Source organism: Pteropus medius, unplaced genomic scaffold (genome assembly GCF_902729225.1).
Source record: "Pteropus medius unplaced genomic scaffold, Ma_sr-lr_union100, whole genome shotgun sequence".
Classification (NCBI taxonomy): Eukaryota; Metazoa; Chordata; class Mammalia; order Chiroptera; family Pteropodidae; genus Pteropus; species Pteropus medius.
Window position 1 is genome coordinate 18,784,283 of NW_024349802.1, and position 18,401 is coordinate 18,802,683.

An 18,401-nucleotide genomic window follows, 5' to 3' on the forward strand; every position below is an offset into this window, starting at 1 on the left:
GGACTCCTCGACCTGGCATTCTATCTTCCATGGGGTAGATGGAGCTGTGCTAAATTAGATGTGTCTGTAAACGACCTAGAAGAGGGGAATACTCAATAAATACTCACTATTCTTTCTTCTCCTCCTTCTAAATGATGAGTGTGAATTACTCAGAAAACTAAATCCAAGTTATCACATTTTTCTCAATATTTTTATTATTATACATTAGATTAAGAATGTGATTTTCTTTTCATTAGGGCTGTAAACTTTAGCTAAGGCAGCCCTACCTGCATGTCATGCTTCTAGCTCTGAGGCTTGAACTCACTCACTAGCAGATAGAGAGACTGTGGATGATGCTTGCCTGGGTAATGGCTCCAAACTTGAGGTAGCCCAAGGTCCTGAGGCTTATGTACAGGATGGTGATCACAAACATTCCCCCAGTAAAGGATAAGTAGAAACTGGGAATGATCCCGCATCTTGTTTTCCAGAGGCAAAACCTGTGAATGGAGGGGCCATAATTACACACGGTGGTCCCCATTTATGTAGAGATCCTATTTACCCACTATTTATTATTATAAATTCATTTATCTCATTCATCACAAAGCTCGAGAGAAAAAACAAACTCCAAGACATGACACCTCTAGATACAAGGAATTGTGCCAATATCAGTACATTGATATACATATTATATCAATATGTATATCAATAATATTAATTTTAACAATATCAGTTGCTGAAAAGACCTTGAAAGTCTTCTAGTCCAGCCATCCATACTTGAGTATCCTAGTCCACGATCAGGAAAGGCTCTACCTTTGAGCAGTTTTACGGCCCATGGATAACGATGATGATGATGATGATGATAATAATGACTGATGGTACAGAAAATCGCAGTTAAAATGTACTAGCTGATTATCTTTGAAAGAGTTGTGCTGCTACGCTCAGACCACCAGGGGGCGCACCACCCCTAATTTCAGAAGTCCAGCGGCATCTGCTTCGCATGGGAGCTTGCTAAGGATGCAGAACCTCAGACTCCCCGGCCTCGCCCCCCACCTCCCGAGTTAGAACCTGCACTGTAACAAGACTCCTGGGTGGTTTGTGTGCACATTGGAGTTTGGACAGCGCAGCTCTGAGGTGCTGCTGACGCTGCTGATCTGAAGACAACGCTCCGCATAGCAATGCTTCAGAGCAGTCATCCCCATACTTGGCTGATCATCAGATCAGCTGAGGGACTTGAAAAAACTCCACAGATTCCCGGATTCCAAATTGCAAAGATTCAGATCCAGCACAACTAATACAGGGCCTGGGAATTTGTTATTAAACAAGGTCTCAAGGTGCTTCTGGTGCTTACCCAGGTTTGGGGGAGATAAAAGCTTACATCTAGTGAGTACTTGCTATGTATCAGGCAGGGGCTTAAGCTCTTTCCATGTACTAATCTGTTTATTCTTACCACTGTCTTAGGTACTCGTAGAAGTTGCATTTTCCATATGGGAAAACTGAGGCACAAAAACGTGAGGTAACTTACCAAACTTTGACATGGTGGAGCTATGTATGAACAGAAGTCAGGTGACCTGGCTCTAGTGCAGGGTCTCTCAGCCTCAGCACTACTGATGTCCAGGGCTGTCCTGTACATGGCAGGGTGTTTCACAGCATTCCTGGCTTCTACCCACTAGTTGCCAGTAACTCACTATGACAACCAAAAAAAAAAATGTCTCTAGACATTGCCAGATGTCCCCGGGAGACAAATTAGCCTGGTTGAGAACCACCACTCTAGAGTCTACACTTATACACACGAAACACACTCTGCTTCCTAAGAAGTTTACACCACGTGGCCAAACAAAGGGGTGAATTATTCGTCCCATTTTAAAGTATGACTTACCCAGGGTCACATGGCTTATGAGTTGCAGAGCCAGCTGAAGGCTAGAGGTAGACTCTGCCCAATCTTGGCTCCTGATTTCTTTTTTCTTTCTTCAAGGCTTGCCATGGATGTTCATGGGATTAGTGCTCAGCAACGCTGCCCCCCACATTCCTGAAGTGACCCGACCCCTCTGTGTCACTTATGATTTCTATAGGCGCTTCCTCTAACTACAGTTGATCGGTTCAGGGGTGGGACCTGACTCACGCTGAACCAATGAATTAACTTAAGAGCTGTGGACAGACTGGCTGGCATCGAGAGAAGGAATGAAGCCAACATGTATGAGCAGGGGCACTGGAAACCCTGACGTATCCTGACTTCTGGGTTTTTGTAGTTCTCAAAGCCTAACTGAACTGCCTCAGGATACTTCTCAGGGCTTAGCTGTTCCATGGAAATTCCCAAGATCTTTCTCATAGTCTCCTTTTGTTCTCCAGTTACTTTAAGTTGAGCAGAATAAGAGCACTTATTATAGTCTTCCCCTGATAACAAAATATGTACTTATTGGGTGGGAGGGGGTAGGGACTCTCCTTTAACTTCAGTAATCTGCTCCTAAAAGTCTGATGATCTGTGTGAGCACATTAACTAATAATCAACCTCCTATTATTTTGAATAGGAAAAAAATGTCACATGACACATTAACCCTAAACATTCAACCAATTTTTGAAATGTAACTGAAACTCAGTAAAATGTCTATGTGTCAGTAATAAACCATGATGTTAGGCTGTAAATGCTTACAATGTGATATTGAATGCAAATTAACATGGTTGTTACAAACAGTTGCTTTGTCTAAACTAACATCTTCCATATCCTTTTTGTTGACATTTGTTCTGCTTTCCTAGTTGTCTGTGTGAGATTCTAATATTTGACTGTGTCTGGAATATAAGAAAATGCAAGCAGTGTCTCAAGGCATTCCCACAGATGGTTTTGTGGAATCTGTTGTATTGAGTTTGGGGACATAAAATGTAAATGTTTCCTATATAAACATACAAGAAAGTTGTAGTGGGAGAGAGATATTCATTCTATGAAGTTTGGACATTAAAAAAATATAGACATTCTATTAGGAAAACAGTGGAAGGAATTTTCTGTGAGATAATCCTGTATATATGTCAAACAATACAGATATATATATAAAAAACACATCCCAACCTGAAATTTGCCTCTCCAGAGGAAATCATCTACCAAGGTGAAGGCCTGGGGTGGGGAACTTGTCTGGAGGAGGTACTGGAAGAAGAGAAGGAGGATTCTCATCTTGAGGACATTGGCCAGCACAGAGAAGGTCAAGGCTGGGAGGTTCTGATGTACACCAATGGCAGCAGGAGGGGCCCACTCCTCCCCAATGCGGAAATTCAAGGTGGGTGTGGGAGTCACAGCTTCTGCCCCTGGAAGTCACCTGACCTGTAGTCTCATTGGCTGTTTTGATCACCTACAGATAAGAAAAGATTATGTACATCTAAGCTGCCACTTCCCATCCCCATAGCCCTCCAGCCTTTCCTGCCAACCTGCAGCCCCCAGGAGTACCAGGCCACTGGAGGTTTCCTCACCAGAACATTTCTCTTGTCTCCCAACTTTCCCTTAGTTAGCCTTAGAAGGCAGTGCCCCACAAACTAGACTGGAGCACCCAGCCCACTTTCTCAATGGGATTGTAAATTTGCACTAGTATGATTATGGCTAAATATTTATCTTATCCATAAGAATGTAGGTTTCCTGACGGCTGGGTGGCAGGGGCGGGGGGAGGGGAGGTTATTGAGTTTGCTCATTGCTATACTGCCAGCACAGTGACCAGTCCATGGTTGATAATCAGTATGTTCTGAGAAATGTGCCTTAGGCGATTTCGTCTTTGTGCCAACATCATTACACAAACCTAGATGGTACAGCCTACTACACACCAAGGCTACAGGGCATAGCTTATTGCTCCAGCCTACTACACACCAAGGCTACAGGGCATAGCTTATTGCTCCTCAGCTATCAATGTGTACAATATGTTACTGTACTGAATACTGTAAGGCAACTGTAACACAATGGCATTTGTATATCTAAACACAGAAAAGGTACAGTAAAAATATGATACAAAAGATAAAAAATGGTACACTTGTATAGGGCACTTGCCATGACTGGAGCTTGTAGAACTGGAAGTTGCTCTGAGTAAGTCAGTGAGTGGGCAGTGAGTGAATGTGAAGGCCTACGACATCACACTACTGTAGACTTTATAAACAGTGTACATTTAGGCTACATTAAATTTATAAAAAGTATTTTCTTTCTTCAATAATAATTAACCTTAGCTTACTGTAAGTTAACTTTATAAACTTAAAATTTTTAACTTTCCAACTCTTTTGTAATAACACTTAGCTAAGAAACACAAACATATTGTATAGCTATAGAAAATATTTTCTTTCTTTATATCCTCATTCTATAAACTTTTTTCCTATTAATTTTTGTTTTCACTTTTGAAACACCTTGTTAAAAGCTAAGATACAAACAGACCCACTAGTGTAGGCTTGCACAGGGTCAGGATCATCAGTAACAGTGACTTCCACCTCCACATCTTGTCCCATTGGCAGGTCTTCAGGGGCAATAACACACATGGAGCTGTCATCTCCTACTATGACAATGCCTTCTTCTGGAACACCTCCTGGAGAACCTGCCTGAGGCTCTTCTTGAGGAGGTGTCACTCTTTTCAGAAATATGTCCATGGTGGTTTGCCCGATTTGTTTGTTTCTTTTGTCACAGATGCTTCACAATCAATTGTGCTGTGAACATTCCTCTTTATAAATGAAACCTTTTGGTGTTGGGGTTCATGTTTACAAACTTTTTAAGGGGCTTGTTGAAGTCTGCAAAAGCTTCTGCTAAACCTTTCACTGAATTTTCTTGGGCGTTCTTCTTCTTTTTCTTCTCCTGCAGTTTCCTCTTTTTTTTTGCCTCTTCTTCAGCTGTGTGGTCCTGTTTCAGTTCCGACAACTCCTCATTAGTCAGTTCCTCGGAACCACCTCTAGAAGCTCCTCAATGTCATCCTCATTCACACACAGGTAAAACTTGTTTGCTATCTCACCCACAGCCTTGTTGATTTTTGCAACCCCCTTATCCTTAGCAAATCCTTTGAATCTATCGATGAACCCCTTGAGTGTATTTCTTCCAAATGCCATTCATGCACTCCTTAGCGATGTCACCCCGAGCCCAAGCAAGATTCTTGATTGAGTCACAAATGTTGTAATCCTTTAAGAACTATATCAGTGTCTTCTTTGGTTTCAGTAATAGCCTGGGCAAACTCCTCTTCAAACAGAAGGCCTTAAAAGCTACTATAACTCCTTGATCCATTGATTAAATCAAAGAGGTGGTGTCTGGAGGGAGAAAAACCACTTGGATATTGGGATAAAGATCACCAATAAAATGAGGATGTCCAGGAGTATTATCAACAATAAGTAAAACGTTAAAAGGTGTATTATTTTCTAAACAGCATTTCTCCATTTTGCTGCCATAGCAATTCAGGAAGGCATTTTGGAAGAGGATCTGTGTCATCCATGACTTCTTATTGCTCCTGTAGTACACTGGCAGTGCATGCTTATCTATTGTTTGAAGGCCCTGGGCTTCTCACTGTGCCAGATCATAAAGGGTTTCGATTTGTAGCCTGCAACATTGCCCCCAAGCAAGACTGTTATCCTGTCCTTAAAAGTCTGGAAACCTGGCATCCACTTGGCCTCTTTGTGGATGAAAGTCCTTTTAGACATCCATTTTCAAAATAGGGAAGTTTTATCCATATTGATTATTTGCGCTGGCAAGTAATTTTCCTCCACAACCAGCATATCGAGAGTTTCCAAAAAATTTTCAGCTACTTTCACATCAGCACTCACAGACTCACCACTTACTTTCACATTATGTAATGAATAACAATTATCAAACCATTTAAACCAACCAAAGTAGCAGTCAATTCAACATTGTAGTCAGATGCAGCCTTTTCTCTCAACATCACAAACTTTTTCCTTAGGCTGTGATTGTCATGGTGCACACAGGGCCACACTTCTGTATCTGGTCTTCAATCCAGGTCATTAGAAGTTTCTCCATGTCTGATACTGGCCCTTCTCAAATGTTTGTTAGTCTTGTTGGCTTAATTGAAGCAAACCCTTTAACAACTTTTGTCACTTTGGTCTTGTACTTCAAGACTGTAGCTATAGTGGAATGGGACGTGTCTGAATGGCAAGCAGTAACTGTCACTGATTTTCCACCTTCTTGGTCCTTAATCACTTTTAATTTCATTTCTAGGTCGAGTACTCAATGTGGCCTCTTTCTGGCAACATCGGCAGTGGATTTTGTATGCTTAGGGACCACGGTGAACAAAACAACACAAGATTAAATCGAACACAAGAGAAGACGATGCAATCAAGAGATGTAAACACGAGATGTATAAGGCTTCTTCTGGCATAACACAGTATACTGTTTTACAGCAAACTTATTTTATAAGTAAAAGGGTACACTCTAAAATAATGATACAAAGTATACTATAGTAAATATATAAACTCAATACATAAACCAGTAACATAGATATTTATTATCATTACCAAGAATTATGAACAGAACATAATCATATGTGCTATACTTTATACCACTGGCAGTTTGTTTATATCAGCATTACCACAAACATGTGAGTCATGCATTGCGCTATGACACTAGGCGACAGGAAATTTTCAGCTCCATGATAATCTTATGGGACCATTGTTGTATAAGCAGTCTGTCACTGACAGAAATGTTGCTATGCAGTGCATGACTTTATTTTTTGAATAAATGAATTCTTTAATTGAGAGCATTTAGTGAAATTCTGAACAGAGAGAGAGTGATGGCTAGAACTTCATTTTTTAAAAAATAAATTATTTTATAATGATAGAAAATATTTATGGTTAAAAATTTAGAAAACCTAAAGAAACAGAGAAAATGTAAAGAAAGCAAAATCATCTCTAACAATTCTCTTTGCAGCATTGTTTATAATAGCAATAACATAAAATAAAATAGAAATAAGCCAAATGTCTGTTAATAAGGAGTGGTAAAGAAATTATGTACAATGAGTCTATGACATATTATTAAGGAAAAAATTTAAATGGCAGCTCAATATAATACTTTGAAGTACAATGATTATTGTATATGCATATTCAAATATTCATAAAAAACCCCCAAAATTTTCATAACTTTTAGTGATATGTTTTTGTAGGGGTAGAGTTTTATAGGGATCTTTAATTTGATAATGTCTATATTATTGTTTGATTTTAAGAAAGAGCTATGTTGTTTTTGTAAGCTATGTTGTTTTTGTGTTCTGAAGGGAAAAAAATCAACTATAAAGATTAAAAACTGGAGATAAAAGATACATACCTGTAGATTTATTTCAGAGATAACTGCTGTTAATATTTTACAATAAATATATATACATGCAAACGCAAACATATATATTTACAAAAGTGAGACCTAATTGTTTACAGTGCTTTGTAGCAAACCTTTTTATGGCCTATATTACTCAAGTTTCTTCCAACGTTAGGGTTTGAAGACTTATTTGCTGAAAATAACAGCTAACATGTTTATTGAGCAGTTACTTCATTTTAATAGTTCCACAGAAACTTTTCTAGCCTTAGTGAGCTCACAGGCTAATTATAGAGATATGGACGCCTAACTATATTCAAGAGAAACTATACATATTAAAAAATAGGGTTGACTTGAGAAGGAAAAAATAAGGTGGTGATTGTGCTGTGTGTATCAGAAAATGATATCCAGAGAAGGTGGGCATTCAGGGTGGATGTGATCTAGATAGCTGGAGATGTCAGAGTGGAGGAGAGAGGACATTGTAGGTGGGAAGCGTAAATTAGGCTCAGTGGTGGGAAAGGATGGGATATATTTGGGAACGGCAGATGGCTCAGATATATTAGGGCATAGGAAGAGAAGTGGAACATCAGGCTGGAGGGCAGGTGGAGGCCAAGTCGCTCAGGGTCTTTTGAGCCAGATTAAGGTGTTTAGAATATATCTGCATTCAATAGGGAGACCATGAAGATTCTCAGGTGGAAAAGGTGTGCTCAGTTTTATCTGTTGCTACTCTGAGATAAGAAGCTGAAGGTTCCAAAGCAAAGGCTGAATTAATTAGGCTTTCACTAAATTGGTTGCCTTGTAGGGAGTTGCTCAAACTCAAGATGGTTATCTCTTGCCATCTTGTATCTCTGCTCCAGTGCTCTGCCTTTCCTGTTTACAGTTATCTGCCAGAAACACAGAGAACACACAAAAGTCCAGCTGGCCCATAATCAGGAAGAAGAACACGATGTACCTGGGCATTGGGAGATTATTTGTTATAAAAAGACGGAAGGCAGAGAGAAGATGGGACCACCCAATGTGCTGGTATCATCAGCCTCTGCCTCACTTCTCCTCCCTGGGAGCCTTTGCTACCTGCAGCCACAGGTAGGAAGCCTTATAGCAGCCTCAGACCTCTTCCAGCTCCATGAGAGACAGGAACACCCTGACAGGCTCATTACAGCGCTGTCCGGGTATATTTTTCCAGGTAAGACCTTTGTGTCTAGGTAGTTATGGAGACAAGAGGGTCTGCTTTGGCCTTCCTGTCCCATTATCTGTTGTCCAATCTCATCTGCTTGGAGGAGGAAGACTGCCCTCCCGCCGATTCCAGCTGACTCGACCTGAACACTCAATACTCTGCTCAGAATTGGCCATCCCTTCCCCCATGGAATGGCTGTTTCCATTCTTGGCCCTTCAATCTGTGGTCCACACAGCAACCAGAGTGATTAAAATTATTGATTATATCATTTCCTTCCTCTGCTTAAAACCATTAAGGGGCTTTTTTCTGCTCTTAGAATAACATTTTAACCTGTGATTTGGCTCCCGATACCTTCCCATTCTTTCCTTTTACATCTCTTCCTCCTCGCTCTATGCTTCACCAGTTTCTGAAAGACTCTGAGCTCTTCCCACTTCACAGCCTTTTGCTGATATTTTCCTTAAGATAGTTCTTCCCACACCTATTCAAGCGGCTGGCTCTTATGTGTCCTCAGATCTTGGCTTAAACTGTACCTCTTCAGAAAGGTTTTCCCCAATCCCCTGCAGCTCTTATCCTAATTTATAATTATACATTTACTTCTTTTCTCATTTATGGCTAGTTTATAAAACTCCATCAATGTAGGGATCACGTCTATTTTACTCACCCCTTTCTCTCTAGCACCTAACGTGGTGCGTGGCCTATAGTGGGTACTCAATAGATACTTGGTCAATAAGAGGGTAAGTGAATTAATGAGTGAATGGGACTCTGGTGTCTCAGTGAATGAACTGATCTTCTAAAAAGTACACAGTCCATCTGACTTTGAGTCACTGCATGCTGGCTGGCATCCCCTGATGTTCAGGGTTAGGAGCCCTCTCAGTTTGGTCTGGGGCCATCTTAGCCTGGTCCCTTTTTGTTTCCATGTACCTTGGGCCTGGCTGCTACAGCCACTGGAGCTTGAGGGTCTCTACCACCCGTTTCTTATACCCTGGTTCCAGCTTGCATTGGACCTATGCTCTTCTGCTTAAACAGGTCCACAATTAACTGTCAGTAGGGGTGAGTAAAGAGGTTTATAGTGTACTCCAAATCACAGTTATAACAAAATGTGGCATCAAAATATATTTCTTGTAAATGACTGCCAGTAAAGATTTTTACCAAAGCAGGATATCTGCTGAATTGAGAATGATTTATGTTACACTGTGAGAGCAGTGTCCAATACAGCCTCATTGTGTAATCTTTTGACTTCCAATGACTACAGACTAATGGGCAATGGAATGAGGGGGAGGAAGAAGAGCTGGTAAAGAAACCAACACAGCTCAGCTGTTACCTGGCTGGTGACTCTAAACTCTAGCCACCGGAATCAGTTAATCCACACTCAGGGTAACTAGGATTATTCTTTCCCAGGATAACTAGGAGTTGAACGCATTTACACAACAACTTTTTCTCAGAGTCATGGTTTTTAGCCTGTGCACCTTTGGGCAAATTGCTCCCTGTCTCGAAGGCTTAATTTCCCCACCTGCACTTCAGGGAGCTGGATTCTAGAAGCACCTAGCTCTGACCCTATAATAGTGCATCTAGACCCATGTGCAAGTCTTAGGTCTTCGTTATTCCCCAGAGCTGTCTTTCTTTTAGGATTAAAGAAAATTCTCTAGTTAAACACAGGAAACTTTCATTTCCTATATATTAATTTGCTCCTAGAAGCTGCATCTATAGTCAACAATGCACAGTTGTTTCTTCAGGGCAGTGTTTCTCAAACTTTTATATGCATCAGAATCACCTGGACGTCTTGTTAAAACACAAATTGCTGGGCACATCCCAAAAGTTTATGATTCAGTAGGTCTGGAATGGGGTTGAAGAATTTGCATTTCTAACAAGTTCCAAGATGATACTGATGCAGCTGGACTGGGGACCAACTTTTACAACAATTGTCTCGGGACATCCAAAAATATTTATTATTATTTAGGGTTGTATTTCCAGAGGAACAGATATCAACACTGAATCAGAGGCTCCCTGGGACCTCATTGGGATCCACCATCCTACCCCATTTTAGGCAAGGAGAGGACAAGGTACCTCACCTAGTGGGTGTGGTCCCACAGCCAGGTGCAAGGCTGGCCTCCTGTGCCACATCACCATATCCCCACAGTCCCAAAAGGGCTTTTTGAGCCTGTGGGAGAGGAAATGGGACTTTGTTGGGTTTAGAAGTATATTTTGGGGAGAGAGCAAGACAGGTCTTTCCCTACACAGGCTAAATGGAAGATATATGCTAGCAATCTTGGCAGAAATGACAGCTGTCAATACCTGCTGGTGCTCACTCTGCCTCCTCATTTCCCTTAAGAGCTCTGAAATCATTCACTAACTCATTTTAGATATGTAATGAGTGGCTACTGAGTGTCTGGAGCTGTGCAAGGCCCTAGGATCCATAACAGTGAGATAGGCAGAGCCCTGTTCTCTGGAGCTATCGGTCAAATGGATTAATGAGTCTCTCTTAATGGCCACGTAAGCCCCTAATTCTCATTATGAAATATATTTCTTGCATTTTCCTGTCTAAAACACTAAGTTTCCTCCCCTAAACTCTGACTGCTAGGAGGTCGGGATGCACAGGACAATATGACCTCCAAGGTCCTTTCCTGCTCTGTTTCTATGACCTCATGATATTGTCCCATGGCAGAAAAAGCTGTTCACAAAAACCAGGTGTTTTTACGGGGCATGAGGTGATGCTGGGAGGAGCAAAGGAGTGGCCCAGCGCCAAACTGACTCCCCTGGCTGTGTCTCCAGGCCCTGGCTGGCCCAAGCAGAAGTGAGTTTGATGTGTCTCAGTAGCCCTCCCAGATTCATTGTTCTTTCTTGTTCCCTTGGCACTGATGCTAACTCTGGATCCAATTGCACTCAGGTTTCCAGGACAGGCAGCCTGACCTTAACTTGGGGTGATCTGGGGACAAGTGGTAAAGAACATTTCCTCCTTCTGCTGCCTTGCGAGATCTTGAGGAGAAAGTTCCTCATGAAATGAGTAAAGTTGTGACAGAAAACCCATGGGTGCCAGTGCCAGACTCAGACCCTGCCCTGCACGAGGGAGAAATCCTGGGTGTAGGTGCTGCCTGCACAATACTTAATACCCTTTTCTTATTTAACTCTCTCAACAACTCTAAGCAATAGGATTTATTCTCACCATTTTACCCAGGCTCAGAGATGGGAGAGCTTTGCCCAAGGTCACACAGCTAATACGGGAGTAGCAAAAGCTGGGATGGGAATGAGTCTGTTTTTCTGTGGTCTTAACCACAGGTTACCCTACAATCCCAGAAGCCATTTAGTTCAACATTCTTTTCTCTCCCATAAAATGCTTGAATTTTTCCTGCCATAGCCAGTGCTCAAACACTTCCAGAGACAAACCTCAAGCAGACTGGTCCCTTAAACCTTCAAGGACAGATGACAGTTGATCTTCTTAAAAGACCCTTGGCACTTACACAGCCTTCTTTGGAACCCCCTTATAAAATTCGACCATACTCAGTGCTCCCCAAATCTTCCCTTGTGTGCAATTTAAGAGGTTGGCAAAGCGGATACCTCCTCTGTTAGTTCATTTTGCACAACTTTACTGAACTCCTTGTGCCCAGGCTCTGTGCTAGGTTCAGGAGGAGGCAGAAGTAAATGAGGCCTGGTCACTGACCTCAGGTTGCTCACAGTCTGGGCAGCTAGTCTGCTCCATGTGAGAATTAGCTAACCTTTAACTTAACAATTACTATGTGCCAGGGACTGTTTTAAGTGCTCTACATGGATTATCTCAACTGACACTTAACAATTGTCTGAGGTAGATACTACCCCAATTTATAGATGAGAAAATTGAAACAAAGACAGGTCCAGTAACTTGTCCCAGGTTGCACAGCTAGTAAGTGGCAGAGCTAGGACTTGAGCTCAATTCTGACTCACTCCAAAACCAAGGCTCATTTCCACAATTTTCTGCTGATCCAGGTCAATGCCAGATTTGGGATTCTTTGATTTTGCTGGTGAAAGCTTGATCTACCTTCTTCAGTCGAGGCAGACCATGCTTTATGGATGCCCTCACTGGCAACATCATTTCTCCAAGGACTACTAGCTCAGATGCCACCTCTAACACAAGCCTTCCCTGTTGTCATCGTCTAGAAATACCACCTTCTTGTTCTAAACCTTCCAGAACACTTTTTACTCATGCCATTCTCTCTGGAATTTCAGTCATGTGTGTACATCTCTTTCTCCCCAAGCTGTGAGATGCTTAGAGCCAAAGATATAACGGCACCTTGTGTTCATTGCTGTAAGCCCCATGATGTCCAGGTATTCAATAATGTTGAATGAATGGATCTCAAAAGATTTACACTTAAGATTCAAAGTATCATCTTCAAGGAGCATTGTCTTTGCCACTAACACGACTTCTCTATACCTCTCTTTGCTTGTCTGTCCAGAATGGAGGAGAGCCGAGATTTAGCTTCTTGAGTTACTGGAAGGAAAAGAAAAAAAATTCAGTAGCAGACTCCAGGTATGTCAGGCCCACAAGCTCCTGTTGGGAGAAAAAGACCTTTACTTGGTCCCACTGGTCTCCTCCAGGCAGCAGGAGCCCAGGTAAAGGAGTTGCTGGCCCTCTCTGGGGGCCACTGGGGCATTCCTTGGACTGCACCACCCAGGGACGGCCAGTTGGTCGGGATGCCCCTAAGCTCCCGGCAGGTGGATACCCTGCTCTTCAGCTCCACACACTGGGTGGCTGAAGAGCTGGGAGCGTCCATAGCTCTGGGAGACACTTGAGCAGGAACAACTTTGGCACAAGGAGCTTCAAGGCACAGCTCTCAGCTGCTTGAGTCTTAGTGGCTCAGGAGCTTAAACACAGCTCTACCTTCCTCACCCGAAGTGACACAGGCTTTGCTCCTTAAGAAGAATAGATGGCCAAAAGCATGAACGGACAGTAGTATGGGCTCCTCTTCTACCCACACTGACTCCTCACAGTTGCTCTAAGTCTGTTCTTTCCCTTCTTCCTTCCTGCCACGAATACTGATTAAGTATCCACGTGCTGGGCACTCCGCTGTGTGCTGGGGACCCACTGGTTCCAGGCAATGCAGTCCCTGCCCTCCAGGCACTTAGCTGGAAATCATAACTATTATTCAGTTTCCCATACATAAGTATGGGAATGTCAACTGTGATTAAGTGCTCCGAAGGAAAGTTAACAGGCTTGCGTGTATGTAATCAAAAGCAGTTCTTCTTGTAAAGGGGGTCCATAAAGGTTTTCCCGAGGAAGAGGGACATCTCCTGCATGGCCATGTTCTCTTCACCTTATTATCTAACTAAAATGTGGCTCCCCCTGAAGCCTTTGCTTCCTCTGCAGACCTTTGGGGGCGGGGGCTGTTTTCTTCACACCTCTCATACCACATGGCCAGAAAGGGGCTAGATCCTTGCTCCTGGTTGCTTTCTTCCCTCCTCTCTAAAAACATTGGCTCCTTTGGAACTCTGCCTGCAGACCACACCACCTCTGCTTGTCACAGCATCCACGGCCCTCAGGGCCACTCCCCCTCTTCCATCTAGTGCGAGTTCTCTGTCTCTGTCTTTCTCTCTCTCCCTATCTCCGTCCCTCCACCATTTCACTATGATCATTGTTGATAATTTTAGCCACCATAAATGAGTCATCTGTACTCCAGCCTCTTATATCTTTGACCACTTTTGCTTCCAAATAGTTTGTCCTTCACCCTACCTGAGACACCCACTAGACCTTGGCATTACCCAAAATGGCAGCACTTTCAATCTCTGTTTCAAGTATCCCATTCTTTGAGTGGCTCACCAGCTCCTATCTGTCCATGTCTCACCCATTAGTTTGCTGACTCTAAGTGGAGGACTGAGTTAAGCCATGCCTAAACCCCCAACCCACAGAAACTGGGAGACAATAAATGTGTGCCGTTTTAAACCACGAAGTTTGTGGTAATTTATTACACAGCAATAGAAAACAAATATAACCATTCGCCTTTTTTATTGGTTTTTTTTTTTCCATAATGTCATCTTACATTGCATTTTTCGAAAACTCAGACACAATTTATTCGATTGTTAAACAGGTACCAATCAGTACCTTCATATGGAAAACTGTGACCGCGGAATCCTACGGTCTAAGTGAGGAGTCACAGGAAAACCCAGACGTTCTCGCACTTGTTGCCAAGTGTGACCTTGAAAAATAGCTTTGTCTTTTTGAGGCTTATATAAAAGAAATGGGTTGCAGCAGACTATCTCGAAGAAACTCTAATGTGTGAGATACAATGATTCTGTAGCTGACCTAGGACCAACCCCTGCCCCCCTGCCTGCCCCCCTCCCCCCCTCCGGCCAGTCATCTAGGAAGGAGAAATGCAGCTGAAGCAGGGAAAAGGACCCACAGTGCTGGAAGATCTGAGAAATAAATGTCCTTTCCCTAGTCATGTCATTGGGGAGAAACTGAAGCCATGGTGAAAGGGACTTGCTATTAAGTGGCCGAGTGGGACACAGCCTTACCTCATGGCTCCTGTGTCCGTGCTTTTTCAGTGGCAACAGGAGGCTTACAAGCTCTCCCAGGCCCTTTGTTAGCATTGTGAGGTAACCCCAAGGTCTGCCTACCCTACAGATGGGCTTTGTGGTTTTGCTCCAGATCTTTTAAAGTGCCTGGGCCCAATCCCGGGAATATTTCTCATCTGGTGGTGTCTTCTCCTGTCTTAATTTCAGGGGGAGCTAACAGTTGGCCCTGTCTCATGCAAAGACTGAGAAGAAGGAAGCTATTGGCTGAGTAAGAGGTTAGGAGAGGGTCTGTGGGTGGGGTGGAAGCTTAACCGATTTCAGGAAGGGCAGGGGGCTAAAGCTTTCCAATCCGCCATAAAAATATTTTCAGAAATTGATCACTTCTCATCACCTTCGCTGCCATCACTCTTGTCTAAGTCATCATAATCTTATTGCAACTGCCTCCCACCTGGCCCCCGTTTCTGCCCTTGCCTACTATATGATAGTCAAGGTGCCCTTTAAAAATTCTATTTATTTAATACATTTTCTATTTATTTCACATAACTATACATATATGTGAAATTTCTTATTTATTATGATCACTATATTAATTACAAGAACAGAGAGAGTCAATGTACAAAAACCACTAATTCAAAGCGTCCTCTTAAATACAAGTCAGATCATGGCACTCCTCTGCTCAAACTCCCATCTCACTCAGAGTAAACACCAAAGTCCTTAAAATGGCTCACAGAACTCTATACGAATTTCACCCACTCATTGCTCTAACCTAACCTACTTCTCTTCTGATAGCAGACTCTGCTCCGGTCACACTGACCTTGTCCTTCTTCAAACAGGCTAGGCATACTCCCACCCCAGGGCCTTCACATATGCTATTTGCTCTGCCCAGAATGCTCTTTCCAGAAAAATCCACATGGCTTGTTTCCTCATCTACTTTAGGTCTTTGTTGAGATATCACCTTCTCAATGGTACCTTCCTTGACTATTTAAAAGTACTGCAATGCTTCCCCTCTGCCCCTAGACTCCCTCTCCATTTCCTGACTTTTCTCTACAGCAGATACACGATAGATATGTTATTTATTATTTATTTTTGTTGTCACGAGGGCAAGAACTTTTGTCTATTTTGTTCACTGTTGTATTCCCAGTGCCTGGCACACTGATACTAAATATTTATTAATAAAAAAACCCCAAACATAGTTCATCATGCTTATCTTCTTACTCTTCTCTTTGATTCTTTATTTTATTATTTTAATTTCCAAGAGCTTTCTTTTTCTTAAAAAAATGTCTTCTAAAGTACATTGTTCTTATTTCGTCATTGCAACATCTTATATCTCTGAGGACATTTGTTTGTGCATTGGTTTTGCACAGTCTCCTCCGAGGTGCTTTCATGTGTTCGTGCATTTGATTATTCTAACTTTTCCCCTAGAGATTTTTCTCAGACGTCTTAACCTTTTGTCTTAATCTCTTAAAAATTTTAATTAACCATTAGAAGTATAATTTATATACAATAAAGTTCACATACTTTGGGTAATGGCTTTTGACAAATGTATAAACTCATGTAACCACAATCCCAATCAAGATGTAGATTAGCATCACCTCAGAAAGCTTGTGTACCTCTGTAGTCAGCTCCCTCCTTACGTATCCCAAACAATCACTGATTACCTGTCACTAGTTTTTGCTCTTTCTATACACTTATATAAATTGAATCATATACTATGTAGTTTTTGTGTCTGGTTTCTTACCCTTAGCATAATGAAATTCATTCATGTTTTTTTTTGCATGTATCAATAGTTCCTTCCTTCTCTATATGCCACAATTTATCAATTCATCAATTCACCTATTGATAAATTTTTGGGTTGTTACTAGTTTAGTTTTACTAACTTGTCTGCTATGAACATTTGAGTATAAGTCTTTGTGTGGGACACAGCCAGAACGAGGCTGAGGCAAATGAAAAAGCCTAGGTCATAAAATTTAAGGAGGCCCTCACTCTCTTGTTCTTATTAGTGCCAATCCTTGCACAACCCTGAGAGTGGCTGCTTTCTTAAATTTTCCACCTGAGGCACCTTGCTTGCCTTAGTCCAGGCCTGGTGTGAATATATGTTTTGAGTTTTGGTGGGTAAATATGTAGAAGTAGAACTGCTGGATCATAGGAGATGTATGTGTGCAACTTTATAAAAAAAACTGTCAAAACAATTTTCCGAAGTGGTTACACCATTGTCACTCCCACCACCAATGGGTGAGATTTCTAGTTGCTCCACATCCTCACCAACACATGTACTTCCAGTCTTTTCTTCTCTGTTGCCACAGATGGATTGCTTCCTGCAAATATGGCTCATCTGTATGATTCTGTCATCCTCGTCTTCATGGCTACCCTGATCCAAACCAGACTCAGGAAAGCTTCTGTTGCTAGTCTTGCTGAACTATTTCTATGCCTGTTGTTGCAAACAAAAGGGATATAGCTATGCAGCTCTGAGTGAGCTCTTCATCTTCAGGAAAAGCGTTTTTACTGGTGCTTTTCTGACAGCTTCCCCCACTGAGCCCCTTCACTACTCTCTAAGTTTCTTTCCCATTCTCTCCCACAGCTTCTGTCTGATCTCAGCTGCTTTTGTTAGCCCTTATACATATTTTGGTATACATGGATTCTATTTATCTTCTGGCTTCACTGAAAATAGAATTTGCAGTTTTTTCCTTTTTGTTTTTGCATGGTGTCTAGAGTAAAAGAGTCAAAATACGTAAATATCCATTTTCAACTAGAAATCTTTATATTTCTGAGTAAACAATAGGAGGTGGAGATTTATGTATTTGGGAAAAGGAACCATAAGGAGATGTTATTGTATGTTAATTTCTAATTAGGACCACATAATGATAAAGTTGATAGAGTTAACAGTATCTGAAAATGATGGAACCCTTTCTCCAAGGGTCTCTCTAATAAGGATGTGGTGGTCAGGTATAAGAAAGAATCCTTATTTATAGTCAATGCATTCCAGGAGCAGATTGGGGAAGGTGAATTCCCAGTTGCATCAGTAATTCCAACAGGGAGTTGTGTGGTTTTCACACGACCTGGCTTTCTTGAGTAGACTTTAGGAGAAGTCATAAAATCAATAATATTCAAAGCATGGAGAAGACCTAATGGGTACATTCATTGACTTGGCTCAGCAGCATTTCAAGCATAGTTCCTGGCACTGAGCAGTCAATAAACTGGTGGGTTCTTCCAGTGATGGGATAAACTCATTGGCCTTCAGATTTTGAATTGAGCATGAACCTTCATTCATTTTTCTTTCCTGATGAAATGAACCAACTAATAGTAGATTTTAAAAAAAAAAAATTAACTAGGTTTTAAACACATATAAAGAGATATATGTTTATGAAAGAATTTATTTATTTATTTATTTGTTTGTTTTTTAGGTGAGGCAACAGTTGGTTGATCTCACAGATTGCAAGGACCTTGTCAGCTTACAAGCCCTTATTTATCTATCTATCTATCTATCTATCTATCTATCTATTTATTTATTTATATTTTTTA

At 41.7% G+C, this 18,401-nt stretch overlaps 1 long non-coding RNA gene across 1 annotated transcript; it reads right to left on the bottom strand.

The window, feature by feature from the left end:
* Positions 1-349: 349 nt before the first annotated feature.
* LOC120581597 (uncharacterized) lies at positions 350-12,856 on the bottom strand. Its single transcript, XR_005647343.1, has 4 exons — positions 12,805-12,856; positions 3,038-3,314; positions 1,502-1,663; positions 350-476 (listed from the first exon to the last, which is right to left on the bottom strand). It is a non-coding gene; the product is annotated as an uncharacterized LOC120581597 (long non-coding RNA).
* Between the last annotated feature and the right edge of the window lie 5,545 nt (positions 12,857-18,401).